The 16,339-nt window shown below is 42.8% G+C and overlaps 1 protein-coding gene across 5 annotated transcripts in view; it reads left to right on the plus strand.

Moving 5' to 3' along the window:
- The window catches only part of MAP2 (microtubule associated protein 2), a 219,796-nt gene that overhangs the window by 117,278 nt on the left and 86,179 nt on the right, over positions 1–16,339 (plus strand). Inside the window, exon 4 of one of the 5 annotated variants that reach the window (XM_084209753.1) lies at positions 4,622–4,681. The exons of the other annotated variants lie outside the window; for them this stretch is intronic. The gene's annotated coding sequence lies outside the window, so the exon portion shown is untranslated. The remainder of the gene's footprint in view (positions 1–4,621; positions 4,682–16,339) is intronic. 5 annotated transcript variants of the gene reach the window in all.

Genomic DNA, 16,339 nt, shown 5'->3' on the forward strand with positions numbered 1-16,339 from the left:
AGCTGGGCTGCTGAATACAAGCTGTGAAAATATTGGCATGCTCATTTTATCCTTTGCTATCCTTGTCCTTCTCTGCTTCCATTCTTTAATCCTTACTTAGTGGCAGCCACTAATGCAGCCAAGTTACTTCTGCGTCAAGAGGATCAGGAAAATGTTTCCTCTCAGGCCAAATGTGCTGACACTGCTAACCTTGATTTCTATAAATGATTGAACAGTGTCTCCTGTCTGCTGTGTATTTCTGGCCCCACTTAGCCAAGATTCTTGGATGCTGAGACAGCTTTTCATCTTCCCTGTCTCCTTCTCAGAGTCATAACCAAGCCAGGCTTTGTCTCCTCTACCTTCATGACTGAGAGCTGCTTAGACTGGCAGTAGGTTTTTCCCTTTGAATAGACCTTTCTCAATTTGCAGGGTTTTAAAATTTTCTTTTAACTATTGAAAGATTTGATGTGGATGTTTTAGTGAAAATGAGTCACCAGGCAAGCAATGGGAATTAAGTGTTGGGAGTAATCCATTTCAACGCAGATGCAGTGCAGTAGTTTTTGGAATAAATAAATTTGTGATGGTACTATCAGCATTGCTTGTTCTTGAATCATTTAAAGCTTTTATAAATCAGCTTGGTCAAAAGGGAACATGCTAAACTGGCTTTTAGAGTCAGCATGTTACAGCAGTGAGGGAGGTACTGAGTTATGTGCTGCCCAAAGCCAACTCAAACTGGTGATGAAAGCCTTGGTACAGGTTTTTCCTCAGTCAGTGTGGCTGTGGAGTCGTGATTCTCAAGTTGAGGCAACACCTACTGCAGTCCTTCCTGTGTTTCAGGCCACATCTACAGCCATGGTAAGCTGCTGGCTTCTGCTGATGGTCAGTAATTTACAACACCACAACCTGGCCTCTGCTTTGCCTCCTTTAGCTGAAGTGGTTTAAAGGTATTTGCTCTCTGCATCAGCCTTAGCTGAGGTTCAGATATATTGGACCTTCATTTCGTAGCACTTTGGGAACTGAATAATAATAAATGCATCGTGAATTCTGCCCTGCAGATAACCAGAATATGTTTTTTTGCATCCCTTTGAAGAATGTCTGTTATTTTAAGCCTCTGCTGCCAAGGGGAAAGCATAGGGTACATGCAAAGTAGGAAGGAGTAGGAGAGTGTGGAGTGTAAAAGGAAGAAGCTGTGGGGAAAGGTTTGGTACTAATAGATTAGATCCATTTGCAGCATTGTTGGGCAAAGCACTAAATGCTGAAAAGTAATTTGTGGCAATTTAGGCTTTTATCATAGCATGTATGTTGCTCTCGAGGTATATATAGCAAAAGGCAAGCTTCCAGACTGCAGAGTTAATAACCTTAAATGTGCATTTCTGCAGGCAGATTGTTGAAGCTAATAGATATCTCTCTAGATATCTCTGCAAGGCAGAGTCAGGGCCCCAGGTGGATGGGCTGACCCTTCAGGATAACAGCACAGCTCCTTTCTCAGCAGAACAAGTGGAATGGCTTAGGAAAGGAATGTTCTTAATCCTTACAATTTTCATTACAAGTGACTCTGCAGAACAGCTGTGTTGTTGGGTAGGTCACACAGAAGTATTTGAACAACACAAATCCTCAAATGAGAAAGGAAAGCATATCCTGAAAAAGACAGATATATTTTTAAAAATTAGTACAATATATGAATTTATCAATCCTCTTGGTTTTATGAGTTCTATAAGAGGAGAAATAGGAGTAACTTTAATGAAGAATAGTTACAAATACCTTGTGCATAAAATAGAATCTGAGTCCTCTATTGTGCATGTGTATGCACACTGGATTTTTTTTCTATCAGTTTTTGTAGGTAGAAGTCAAAGTGTTTACCAGAAAGAAGAAAAGGCAATCCCTACTGGATACAGCAGAGGAAGTAGCATGCTTGATCCACAGACAAATGGCAGAGCCAGAATGAGCAGGTTTCATTGACTGTTTGATGCTTGGTCGCAGTTCATCCAGCCTAGAGCTGTCAGCCCTTTGTTAGATTCATCAACAGAGAATCTGTCTGATGTACTTCAGTGGAAGAAAATGTGCTGAACGCACTTACCAGGCTGTATTTGTGGATAAGATTTCAAGTTTTCTTCATTGTGATGAGCTTGCATGTCCTGACATAGGTTTCCATATCCAGGATAGAAGATATTAGTCACAGCTTCTCATTAGGAGTGAAAAAACCAGCTCATCTGTTTTGTGCCCTGTCCCTTGTGGAAAGTGTCACATGGAGCAGCCAAAGTGCCATCCCCTGCCATCCTGGCTTTAGGGCACCAACAAACCAGCATGTTGGGGCACAGAGCTTTTCTAAAGACACTGCCAGTTTCAAGTAATTCCTTTTTGGGACAAGTTATTCTGGATTTTTGCCTCCAGCAACAGGGTTTGGGAGAAATGCGAACAAAAAGAAACCCTTCCTCATACATTCTGCACTGTGATTATTAGAGAATGCTTATAGGAAGTGAAAAACCCCATTGATGTATCTGGTGCCATTCTGACCAGGCACTTAAATGTTAACTTCTTGCTTTTTGTTTAAGTGCCCTGAATGTGGAATTGTGGGCATCTCTGTGTGGGTGGGTGTCTCTTCTGTTCTCTAGCAGAAGAACTTTTGAATCATCTCATCTTCTTCCCTTGCCTCTTCCTCAGCAAGAGGTGGAAATGGTGATAACAGCCTGAATCCAGCAAATTTGTGGGCCAGCAAAAATGCTGCCCACTTCTGGCATCTGTATTTTGATTGTCTGGTATTTTTGGTATTCTGCTGGTGGCTAAAATCACATTTATTGCAGTGGACTTTCAGCAGACTACTGGGACACGTGTTTAATGGTGGTAGAATAGATAATGAAAGTGCAAAGCCGAATTTGGTTTTGGTAAAAATGCCATCTGACCATCTGGCATGCAAGTAGCAGGTGTCTCCATCCTTCTGTTAATGTCCCTGTTGAGTGCCTCTGTCTCCTTGCCCCTCTCAAGAGGGGTGTTCCACCTCCTCTGGTTCTGGCTGTGAGGCCTTATGTGGCAGTGGTGGTACATCAGAGGGCTGTTGGGATGCCACGTGCTGAACCCTCAGCTGCCAAGAGCATTGATCTTTCTGCTGAGCCAGGGAAAATTTAATTAGCTTATTTTAACATTCATCTTTGTCCTGTGGCTTGGTGGAGTTGATGCTGGCTGGAGCCTCAGTTCCACACAGCTCATTTACTGTAACTAATTATTGCTCATAAGTGAATGGTGCACTCAGCTGGCAGCCTCTGCAGTAAGGTGGAATTTATTTAGTTTCAAATGTTTCATTTATTTGCTGTCAGAACCATATGAAACCTTCCCCCTTCAGGGCAGCAAAATCTTTCTGCTCTTGTTGGGTGTTAACTGGGCAAACTGATGGAAAGCTGTAGTTAGCACAACCCCATGCCAGTGATGTGGTACAGACAAGATGATTAATTCAGTGACAAAGGATGACAGCCCAGGAAATAAAAAGAACCTGCACTGCTCTCTAGCTTAAGGTTAGTTGTCTTTGTGAGTATGCATTATGATTCTCTCTGATTTCGCACTTACATCTTACTTTTCGTCATTACCTTCTATCCTTCTTTTTAATTTGGTTTAGTTATATGTTTCTTACTATTCTAGCTCCTGGCAATGCTTGCCCTATTCTTGCTGAAGCTTTAAAACAGTGAACTCTCAAACAAAAGCATTAACTTGAGTCAGATACTCTATACAGGGAATTAATTTCTGAACAAGTAAAGTAAAAAAATTTACAAGTGTCTTGACCATGAGAAGCTGCAGCCTTAAATATAGTTGATAGTACTGGCTGGCTTCATAGTCCTTGGGGATGCTCAAGGACATGTGGTTAGGAGACCCCTTTCACCCTGATGGGAGACACTTGGGTTTCTGTCTGCTGCTTGCACCTGGAGTGTTTTCCCCAGTGCCCTCTGGTCAAAGACTCAGAGAAAGGAGAGAGGATGGATGGTGGGGCATGCAGAGGCTGTTTCAGCAAGCTGCCATGTGCTGCCCAGGCATTTCTGTCTGATTAAAGAGGGTCACAAAAAGGGCACTAACATCTGTGGGAACCTTTCTTATCCCAGCTAAACTTAAGACCCTCTGCTACAACTTTGGCAAGAAAAACAGTTTAAAGAAGAAATTGTAGTAGCTCCCTGCCTTGGGTATCTTCAGCTGCTTTGAAGTGTCATACTGGGAGGTCAGTGAGGGACTCTTGCTCTTCTATTACTTTCTGTGCATCTCAGCAACCATTTTCCTCTACTTTCCTCATTCCTGCTTGGCATTGCCCTGCAGCAGAGTCTCTGCATAGAGCAGCTCTGACAGTTCTCCCAGTCTGGAGGGAGTCTGGCTGGAATTGTGCTGTGCTCCATTTCCCTTCCCTGATGGACAGGTTTTTGGAGTCAGTGCCAGCTTTTTTTAGTGCTGGCCTAGGGAGTAAGCAGCTCCTTGGTGGTCCCAAAGCAGGCTGGACATAACAGGGAATCTGAATTAATGAGTCTTGGGAAATAAAGCTGAGAGAAAAAGGCTCAGACAGAAATGTACACATGAGATGTAAGGACATTTTATAGTCCCTTACAATGTTGAGTTTATGCTAAATTTGCTGCATAAAGACTAGTGAGCATATTTTTCTATTTCTTTGTAGGAACAGAGGGTTTCCCTTGTTTAACAGGCAGACTCAGCATCCCATCATCTGCTTACCCAGGTATGACCTTGTTGGCATAGTTTAACAAGCAGGCTCCTACAACAAAATAAGGCTTGAGAAAACTTCTCTAGTTCCTGGAATACTTAATTTTTCTGGGGCTACTTCCTGTTTTTGCAATACTCCTACTTTTTAAAAATAGGAGTATTTTCAGTAGGTTTTTTTTTTTTAAGCCTCCTGCATCTGATGGGAGCCACAGTATCCATTGTCAAAGCAGCTTTCTCACTTTTGGCTTAGCAAGAACCTGCTTACAGCCCTGGGTGGAAAGGGCCTAAGATGGTGATGGTACAAAGGCAGTACCATCTGAGAGAGGTGGCAGTGCTCCTGCTCTGGTTTGTCATATCCTGCTGCTGCACTGAGTTGTACCACAGAAGAGATGAGAATGATCTGGCAGAGTAATCACAAGCACAATGATTCCAGATCTCCAGAATCAAAAATGATTGGGTTGGATCAAAGAAATGCATTTTTTCTGCTTTTTGAAAAGAGAAAACAGTCAGGAGATTCCTGTCCAGAAGAATAAAAACAGGCATTAGAGAAAACTTGTGTCATGTAGATGAGTAGACACTTGTTTTGTCAGTATTTCTGTAAGCACATGTATTCATTCCAGTTTGCTTTTCAAGTGAACATGGTTGCTGTATTCACAGGCATGAATTTTAAATGCTAAAGACAAAATACTGAACTCCAGCAAATGGAACAGAGTTTGATTGGAAAACAACATCTGTAGCGTAGGTAGAAATGCAGGTGAGCAGGGTAGCAAAGTGCTGGAGCTTCTGCTACTGTAACTTCATTTGGGCAGGGCAGGGGGAAGTACTGCCATTATTCTGGGGGGAAGGGGTGTGTTTGCTCTGGCCTTGCAACACAAGCAAAAGGAGGGTTTCAGTGAGCACAGATGCCTGTAGAAACTCATGTAACCTCTCAGCCCAACAAGCCAGAGGAGGTTCAGACTCTGCATCCCTTGAAGAGTAGCATGAACACATGAGCATGAAGGTTTTATTCAGATGGTAAAAGTACCTACTCTGCCTTGTCACTAATCAAAAGGAAGGTGTTGGATTATGGCAGTTCAGGACACATTATTGTGAGATCATGCTTGAACAGTGAGCAAAATCAATCTCCTGTATTCTCCTTGAGTGGTCAGTGCCGTGCTTCTGAGGCTGCCAGGATACTTAAAGATGAAAAAAATGAAGGATCAAGGACAGGTTTAAAGGAAAGCAAGCTGGTACTACAGGATGAAAAAAGGTAATAGTGTGTAGTGTAGGATCTGTGTGGACATGCTCATGTGTACTTACTTCTGTGTGTATGTATTGGGTACAAGGCTGCTTTTGGGCTTGAGCTATTATAAGCCTGTAAATCTATCCATGTCCCAACCAGCCCCTACTTTACTTTTGCATGCAGTCTCTCCTGGATTTATGAATTTGAAGGAAATTGAAATAGAGAATCAAATTTGGCTCTCTGCATTTGTAGGCTGTAAAAAGCAGACACATAAGTTGATTTTCCACATGTGAACTTTTCTCTCTCACAAGCCATGGCACCACAGGCCTGACATGGGCTGTGGGGACACATAAAATGTGTTTGTGCCAGTCTCTTTTTGAGACATATGATGTGCCTGTGGGTTAAGATGCTTCTTGTTTGCTACTTCTCCTCCTGGAAAGCACAGCACAGGCAGCCCCAGCCGTTTTGGAAGGAGACATTTGCCTTCTGGGCCTCAAACTGTGGGAGGGCAGGAGCCACCCCAGCCTTGGCATTTGCTCCCATCAGGCTCCTTTTGCTCCTGGGGGCTGTCGGCACATCCAGCACCCTGCAGGCTCCTGCCAGCCTCTGCCAGGCAGGAGGGGCACCATAAGCAGTGATCCTGCATGCTTCAGGAATTTTCCCATGGCCTCAGAATACCCTTGCAGCAGTGCAAGTACTAAATGAAGGATTAAATTAGCCTGTGAGACTTAAAGTAACAGGCAGTTTTTATTGTAGTTGCCATTTTGCTGTTGATAATGTTCCAGCAGTGATAAAGTAAGTTCTCAGTTGTCTGGTGTGCACAGCCTAAACTGTCTCTGCAGATCCCACCCTTAACTGATAGACCTAAATGATTGCTCTTGGAATAAAGAGCATATCCATGGAGTGCTCCATAGCCTCTTGATGCTGCTCAGAGGCCACAGAGAGTTTAAGAAGTTGGCAAGTCTGAAATGAAAAGAGACAGAAACAGTCATAGATCAGAAATAGCATTTTCTTCACAGGGTTGCTGCATCAGTGATTAGAAAATAAAATACAGGTGTGAGATCGTGTGAGCATTGCTGTCTCTCCTCTGGCTCTGTGTGACTAAAAGTAACAGTGAGAATTTGCAGTGGAAATAATGTATCACAGATGGAGGACAGGGACAGCTGTGACAAAGGAGGTGGACGTCAGCAGAAGGAGATGTGTTTGTCCCCTCCCTCTGTAAGAGCATCCCCGAAGACTGGGCTGCTGGATGGGGAGCAGGAATAACAGGCACAGAGGGCATCAGGAATGAGTGATAAAGCTCTCTGGGCTGGGATGTCAGTACAGGCTGTTTGCAGCATTTGGAGCTGAGGACTCAGCTTTGGGAGAGTCATAGCATGCTCTGATACTGTGGTTTTTGCTTCTGGGGCTGCTGCAGTGACCCTTCATGCTGGTCACTGGGCCCTGTGGTTCCCTGTGCATTGTGAACAAACTGGGCATCTCCTCCTGACATGAGCTTTTCTGTGTGTGAGCTGTCTCTCTGAAGGGACCCCAAAACATGAAGGTGCCAAGACCATTTCCTCATCTGGGGCTGTTTCTAAGCAGGAGAGGGGAACTTTTAACACCCTTGTAAGGCTCTGTCACATTGAGATTACAGGTAATTTTGAGTAACCTTTTGAGTGTAAGCGTTGTTTGAATTTCTTTTTCTGCTGTGAACCTCCTAATGCTCAGAAGGGGAGGCATGGGGATGGGGATGGAGCTTGGCAGCTGCCATCTGGAACAGAGCCTTGAGGGCAGCAGGAGGTCAAGCTGAGCATGCAATGCACTCGGGGAGACCATTTGTGTATTGATACTCTGTTCAATTAGGCTGGAACCTCTTCGGATACAGGCTCATCTTAGATGAATTTTGTACAGAGCATACGTACACCATAGCTTGTGTTTTAGGGTTAGAAATTTCCCTCATCAATGATTGAATGTTAACATTATACAGAAGGATGTCAGTGAGGAATGATTAGAACAGTTTTTAGAAAAGAGATATGAATTGATACTCACTAGAAGGGTTTCTTGTAGTAGCTGCAGAAGATATGGTTTGGTTTCTGAGGAGTAAAAAATTCTAGTGGTTTTGTTTTTTTATTTTGCTAACTTCAGGGAGGTTTTTCTTGTTGTTGTTGGTTTTTTTGTTTGTTTGTTTTTTGTTTGTTTGTTTTTTTCCCCAGTGATTAATGTAGCACTAGGGAAAGTTGACAAGTTGGCAGAGTGCAAGGTGGAGCTTAGTGGCATTATTGGTGTTGTTTTCTCTTTTCTTTTCCCGTGCAGTTGGCTTGAGCATCTCCTGCTTGGCATTTGGAGGTCTGCAAGGAGGCATCCCCACTGGTGGTTCTGACATGGGGCTGAAGGAGGCTCTTGGCACACTTACTGTCACAGTCAGTGTGGCATCCATTCCTCCTTCATCAGCCTTCCTCTTAAAAATAGTCTCCTGCCAACCAGTAGGCTGTTCTGCAGTCTTACTTGCAAGAAACTTTCAGCTTCCAGGTCAAACTTAGAAAAGGTCCTTGTACCAAACTAGCCTTTGGGATTTCCTCCTTTGTGTTTATCACTTAGCATCATTCCACCTCTTTCCTCCTTTGAAAGGAGGGCTGTCATCAGTTTTGTAATCAACTTCTCTTCCCTCCTTTCTTCTGATTGTCTTAATAGCCATTATCTGCACATTCGGTCCTTTGCAAACACCTGTTTTGAACACAACCTGTTTTGGATATTCTGTTACTTGTATCTGTGAACTAGCAAAGGTAGAATTTGCTATATTTTGAAAGGCTTGAGACGTGATCATTAAGCAGTGGGAAGGACACAGAATGTCCTTTGTTACTGTCAGATCATGATGATGACGGTGCTGGTGTTAGTAATACTGCTGTGTAGCAGACTGAGTCACTAGTAGATGCTTAAAACCTGTTTACAGCCAAGAAGCAAAGCAATTCAGGCAGAAATTGACAGACAGGTTACTTGACTTGCTGCAGCTTTTCAGTAAGCTTCTTCCCAAGTCTTAGGATGCAAGAGGTGGGCCAGAGATACCAGGAGGGGAGAGGAAGAGGGAAATGTCATCCTTCCTTTCCCCTCTGTTGGGATGAGCCACAGAGTTTAATTTCAAGGAAGGGAAATCATGTCCTGTGTGTTGCAGCTTATGCTTGATTCCTTTGTGAGGATCAGCAGCCAACCCCAATACAGAACTTTTCCATTTCTGTGCAGTGACTTTAAGTGACTTTATAGAGGGGCAGAATTAAGGAAGTGATGGTGAGTTGCTGAGCTGCATTTTGGTTTTGTGAACCCTTACTGCAGTTGTTTCTGCATCTCCAGCAGTCAAGTCAACATAATCCCTCCTGAAGCTCAGGAACCAGTTCAGTGTGCTAATGCTGAATTCTCATAATTGTGAGTTTTGTCCCCTGGATGACATGGAGGGAAAAAAAACACCATGGAATAAAAGCTCATCTCTTCTAAAGGCGGTTGAATTTTTGCTGTGTACATCCTTTTTGAAAACTAATCATCTTGCTAAGGATTATAGCTTTACAACTATATGAAAAAGAAATTGCTCACACTTGTAAAAATTACAGTTTTAGTTATCGAAAGTCTTTGCTGAGTGGTGCATATCAGCCCTTTTTTTACAGGTGTGACTGCTCTGGGGGCCAGCTCACAAAGGCCTTGTATCACCTGTCTCCTCCAGTGGTCTGACATGTCCCTTGTTCATCTTCACAGCAAAGCCTGCTGCTGTCTGAAAACACCTTAGTCCTCCTATTACATTCTCTTGAACTTTCCTGTGGAGCATCTGGTTCTGGCTGGTGTCAGGACAAGGATGCAGCACCCAGGGATGTGCTCGTGTCTCTACTGAGGGGGGAGCTGGAAGTCAGTGCTGCCTGCAAAGCAGCTGGGGGGAAAATGATCCTGTTCACACTTAATACCTGTAAATAGCTTTGCAATGCAAGTCACGAGTTCCTAAGCAATGCTGTCTGTAAGTTCAGTGTTAGGGAACCTGACACTCAGAGTTAAGCCTTCTTTAAGTGTAGTTAAGCAGTTGTGATAGCAAATATGCTTTTTAAAGAGATAGTGGGAATAATGGAAATGCTGTGAGCATTGTCCATGAGAGAAGTTTGAGAGGCACAGATTTACCACTTGGGAGAAGAACAAATGTTTGAATCCTCATATATTTTTCCAACATAGTTGATATAACCTTTCATAATCATGACCAAAAAATACTGTTGTTGTCATCCTTAAGATGAGTCATTTTTTTTTTCTCTTATTGTTAATCCCTCTGAGACTTTGGGCCCTTCTGAAGCTGGAAGTTATAATCCAGTCCAGTCTCTAGCCATGTCATTTTGGACAGCTGGAATAATTATACAGGGAGGAGGGTATAATACACCATGCAATTAATGTTCAAGTGAGGTCTTGATGTGAGAAGTGAGATCCTCTCACGGCTTGTCTCTTTGTTGTTTTTCAAATCATCCTTGAATTTTCCATCAGAAGACTTCAGGACATTACTGTAAGATTGCTGGTTGTTCTGCCTTTTGCCATGTCTGTGTGGGAAATCTGGGGTAAATTGCAAGGCACTTAGATCAGGAATCCTGCTTCAATGACTAATTCCTAATGTTGCACATACCTGCATCTCTGTGGGTTTCCTGCAGCATACTCTTAATAACAGCTCCCTGGTATTCTTATTTTCAATTGTAACTTCTTTGGGACAACAAAAAAATGTTTGCTTTTTTTTACAGTTACTCTTGCATCAGTTTGTCTGCTAATAATCATAAGAACATCTACTCTGTGCTGAAAACAGAATTAGACAACAGGATTTTGAGTCTAAGGTTAATAATGGTGGCATGCCTGGGAACTAGATACTGTGTACAACAGCTTTTGCTGTGATTCTTCTTAATGCTACATGATTCATTGCTGTAGCTATCATAATATTAGTGACTAGGTGTCCAAGTCTGGATTAGATCACTGGTGTGTTAGATGCTGTGTGCTCAAACAGCAGAGCTGCTCCAGACCCCAAGGAGCTTACAGTCAATCTCCACTGAGGCATGGAGCTATAGGCAGCCAGAAAGGACATACTGGAGGGACAGTATTTGCCAGTGTAATTAGTACCTTAGAGACTCCATAATTCATGCTGGGAAATTGTAACCTCATAGGATATACAGCTTACAAGGGATCAAATCCTATTTTACTTGGGGGGTGGTGTTGTAATTTAAAATCCAGTGTATAGTGAGTTGTAAAAAAAAGGAGGTCAGCTTCACCTCTTGTTTCTCTGCTGTTTTAATATGTTTTCCATTGGGAATGTTGTTTTCCCTAATACAGCAAAAGTCTAGTTAATAATGCAGCTCTATTTCTGCATATTGTTCACTGTAGCAAGTAACAGAAATGGACAAAACAGTTCAGCTCCATTTAAAACTAATGTAAATGTTGGCCTTAGAACAGAATTGGACAACCCTGCTGTCCCTTTTTTCCCCTAGATTTTGAATGTTCAGATAACTGGCTTCCAGCTATCAGTAAAACCATCAAATAAAGATGAGAAGACCTATTTCTTTCTGGCCTGAGTGAGGAAGATTTGATAAAGTCATGAAAGTGCCTTCTCTTGCAGTCTGAAATGTATCTAGACCTTCCAAGTAAATCTGTACTTTGAAATGCCTGAAGTCGGGACTTTCTCTTAGTTTGAGTTCAGCTCAGTGCTGGAAGTGGTGTTGCTAATTAAACTGTTTTTAAATAAAAAGAATGGGTATTATTTGTCAGTGTGGGGTGGCATCCAGTGTTGGCTCTCTGCTTAGAGCTTGTGGTGTTTATCACTACTCTACAAACAATTTCTACCCTGCCTCTCCAGGCCCTGTATTCCCTTCCTGTGGTACCATGTACCCCTGGTTTTCTCATCTTCTTGCCTCCCTGTGGAGGATTCCCACACTCTACTGTGATCTCTCGATTCCCAGCATCTGATTATCCCTTTCATACCCACTTTGCCTTACCTGTGTTGTTTTCTCTCGTTCTTCACTGAATTATCTCCATTTACTCTTTGGACCTTTGGGATTTCTTGACTTTTCCTTGCATTTTCTCAGCAAATTTCTATGTCCTCGATGCAGTGACTTCTCTGTCTGTAGGTTAGCCAGCTCCTCTTTCATCCTTAACCTATCTGTGCTTAGACAGTTAGTTTGGCCAGCAAGAGTATGTACTGTGGCTGCACATGAGCTTTACATCTACTGAGCAGACTACCAGGACACTGCCAGACAGGAGAAGTACAGCCTGAGCTCTTCTCCTTGTTTCATTTCCTTTGTAGAGGCATTTATCCTCTCTCTTTTTTAACCATCTGTGGATTTCCTGTAGTGGTTGATAGGAGCTTAGAATCTTCTGTCAAACACGGTAGAAATTGGCCAGTGTGACTGACAATTATGAGTGTGGATAGACACAGCAGACAGGCAGAGACACGAAACAGGAGCACAAGTAGTGTAAGAGAGGTAAGGAATTTGTGTGTTCAGCTGTATCTTCAGCTAAGGTGAGCAGCAGAGCCAACCAGGCAGTTTACAATACTGGTTTGACATCAGGAAAAAAATCTGAAGGATCTGTTTTGTATATATGGAGGCAGATTGGTATCAGGGACTTGATGCATACCTTGTGCCTTATGTTTTCTTAAATGAATTCTGGAACTATATTGTGTCACATTTTCAGTTCCTACCAAAGACAGTTCTTTGTACAAATATTTTTAGAAATGAGCATCCATCAGAAGAAGAAATGCAGGAAGCTTTATATAGATTCCTGGAGGAAAGATGTGGGAAGTGCTGTGGAGTATCTGTGAAAGAAGTCATTTAGAGACAAGCCAGTTGGTCAGGCCAGCAGCCCTATGGAGTTGAAATAAGAATCTACAGTTTTGTTTGTTTTTATGATAATACCAACAGCAGGGGACTCCTTAATGTAGTTTGTAGTCTGCAACCTTCATCAGAGACTTCACATCCAAATTTTGACCTGTGGCTATTCTGTCAGTCCTGGCTGATGATGGAGAGTTTTAAGGGATCAAGTTCCCTTTCAGCAGCACCAGAGGTCTGAGCTGAGCTTTGAGGCACCCAGGGACTGGAGCAGTTTGGCAGCCAGATTTCAGGGATAGTTCTGTCCCCAGAGCTGTCAAGCAGGCACACAGTGCCCCAGATCCCTCTGTTTCCCCAGTGTGCTCTGGTGTCAGTGGCCAGTGTTGCAGTCCTTCCTTTTGAGTCTCCTTTTGGCAGCTTCAGATTTGTTGTGCTGCCTTCCAACAGATGCTGTGTCTGATAAATGTCCTTCCTTGAGCAAAACTTTCTGAAACCTGGATCCAAAGGCTTTGGTTGGGAGCCACAGCATCCTTGCACATGTGGAAGAGAGAGCCCTTGCCCTGAAGGGTTTGCAGCATAAATAGGCAAGTTACACACCATGGGAATATTGTAGTATGTGCTTTATAGATGGGAGTACTGAGGCATGGGCTTGTTTATTCATAAGTTCAAGGTAATAGTGCCAGGTGAGCAGCAGAATCCTGGACTAATTCTGATCTTGGATCTCAGTGCCTTAACCACAAAATTGCTCTGCCTTTCTAAAAATCCTTGTGATTGAAGGAATATCTGTATTACACCACAATTGTATGAGGAGGAAGATCTCTTTTTGAGTGAAATCACCTTGAAGGCACTTCCATTGGTGCATGAAATTCTTCGTCCCTTGATCAACTTTAGCAAATTCTATGCAGGTAACGCCTAATAGAAGAAGACAAATTACCAGAAAAAAATAAATTAACAATAATCCATAGAAGACACGAGACAATCATGGTCTTAGCAGCCTATAGATAAAAAGAGGGAAATCTCTTCATTTAAAATTCCTAATGTTACTAATCTCCTGGTAAATCCATGCCTATGAAGGATAAGTCAAGCTTTTTCTTAAATACAGTTCTTTTGTCATTGTGAGGTTTGGATGATCATAAGCATTATTCTTCTCCTATTTGCAACTCTGTGGGGGCATGATCCCCAGAGTCACTGGGATCATGAAAAAGAAGAGGAAAGAGAGAAGGAGAGGAGGAAAAGCAATAGAAAATTATACCATTGAGCTAAGGGGCTGTGTGAGCTGGTCCTGCTGGCTTAAGTGGCACAGACACTGTGTTGTGGGTCATCAGTGTGAAAGTGAGGTGCATAGAGATCAGCCATGGCTATTGTCAGTCTGATTGTTGTTATCAGCTCAGCCCTCTTTGTGCACCACATCTCACCCTCCTGTACGAAATGCCCATGGTTTTCTGAGTATGCAGGGTCAAGCTTTGCTCATGTTTTGCCTGTGTGGTGTACAAGCCATGGAAGTTGGTGGGAGTCAGTTCTGTTCATGTGCAGGAGCAGGAAGGAGTTGACATGGAAGCTCCAGTCAATCAGTGGGTACAAATTTGGAGGTGGGGTAAGTCAAGGTAGTTCTCTTGACCTCAGTGAAATTACCTGTGATATATGCTCCTTAGAATTCTTCCCCAAAAGATGGCTGACAGCAATCTAAGAAGTCTCTTTTAGGGTCTTGCCTGGTGGGGGTTATGACACTCTCCACATCTGAGGTCCGAAGTTCAAGCAAATACACTTGTATCTTTTTGCATGGCTGAGAGCCTCTGGTGTCACTGGAAGATGTTTGTGCCTCCCCCAGCCCAGGTGGTGCAATCCTCCCATGGAGCCTGTGTCATTCAGATAGGCCATCTCTGTCTTTAGGGTATCCCTGCTGCTGGTGCGTGCATTTGTTCCCTCCTCTGCTGGAACCCTCTCTCATCTGTGATGCTTAACTCATGGCAGGTGAAAGTACAGCTGAAAGGGCACACATTACACATAACATTCAAAATGGAGAGAGCAACTATTGATGTTGTGTAAAGATGCAAATAAAGGACTGGGAGACCTGCCTGCTCTATTGAAGCTATATCAAAGGTCTATTTTATCCCCCTTGTTTCAATTGAGTTTACATTTTCCTTTTGAGAAAGTGGTATCCAGGGTTTCTGGCATAGTTCATGTTCATGCCATCACTCTCTCTCTCTCTCTGGATGATAGATTTTTCCTCATGGAGCTGCTGCTTTTGAAGCCTAAAGGATGCCTAGTGCTCCAACATGGATGATGTTGTGGAGAGGGTGATTGATCTTTCACAAGGAAATTCATTCTGTTCTCACCTTCGATGAGATACAGTTTAGGTGGTCTCTAAATTACAATAGCAATCATTTCCCTCCTGTGGAGGAGTAGATATGTCTTTTAAGAGAGAGCTCTGTGACTCCTTCTAGTAAGTGCCTAGTGAGTTGTCCTGATTAGAGGTGGGAAACTCTGCCCCTTTCTTGCCCACCACTGCCTGCAGGCTGTTCCTACAGTCTGCATCAGTTGTGGCATTTCACACATCCACTGCTGACCAAGATGCTTGGTGTGGTTTGTTGCTGGTTTTTGTTTCAGCCACAGTCTAATTATCTGATTTGTCATGTCTGAAGGCTTGGGGTGCAAACTCTGGCTCCTAGTCAGACTGCAGGAATGCAGCCTCCATGTCCATTAATCCAAATGTAAGGCTGTAAATTAAAAAGAGAAAAAGAAACAAGCAAGAAACCTAGAAGATACAGTGCTACCAATTGAGTTTCTAGAAGTAGATATTTATAAAAATCAGCATACATGTATAACGCTAACAAATTGGTAGGATGAAGGGGGAAGTAGAGGGTTTCATAGCTTTGATTTATCCCAGATATCAACAAAAAACCTTTTTGTCCTGGGTGGCTGTTGGAGTTGCCCTCACATTTAACATACATGTGATTGTCTGGATTTCAAATCAAACCTTGTATCATGGTGCAGAACATGTACGTGTACTTTATCTTCCTCGAATGGAGTATTGTATAAAAGTACTGGACAACAACCGAACCGTCAGCTAAATTTTTTCCTGAATAAAGTATTCAGCAAAATAAATCTCTCTGGGTGTCTCTGCTGCCTCTTACTGCAGAAGGCTGGGGAGCTTGTGAGAATGCTGCAATGCAGCAAGTGTACTACCACTGATTAAAAGTAGATTTTTTTTCATTTTGTTTTGTTTTGTTGTTGTTTTTACCCCCTTTCTGCAAGCTTGTGGGTGGCATTTGAATCGAGTTCTCATGGTAACAAACATAATTTAAAAGCACCAAAGCCTACAAAATTAGGCTTTTTTCTGTATGTGATTGAGGTGGGTGTTCAAGTCATTACAACTGCAGTGATGCTGGTTATTTCAGGGTTTCTGGTGCAGAGATGACAAGGGAAGTAAAATGGAAGCAGGTGGTGCTAAATGCAGAAAACATTCATCATCTTTTTACCAGGTTCCATTGTTGTGCTCTCTGTAAAGAGGGTGCAATTAAAGTAGTGTGTAATGTACTCCTTACGTTGCTATTTCATTCTTTCAGATGTATTCTGGCATCACAGTTGTGCCATATTTGTATTTCCTGAGGGAGGAAGTTTTAGTGACTGATGTTTTGATTCACCATTG

The sequence above is a fragment of the Fringilla coelebs genome (assembly GCF_963513975.1).
Source record: "Fringilla coelebs genome assembly, chromosome: 7".
NCBI classification, from domain to species: Eukaryota; Metazoa; Chordata; class Aves; order Passeriformes; family Fringillidae; genus Fringilla; species Fringilla coelebs.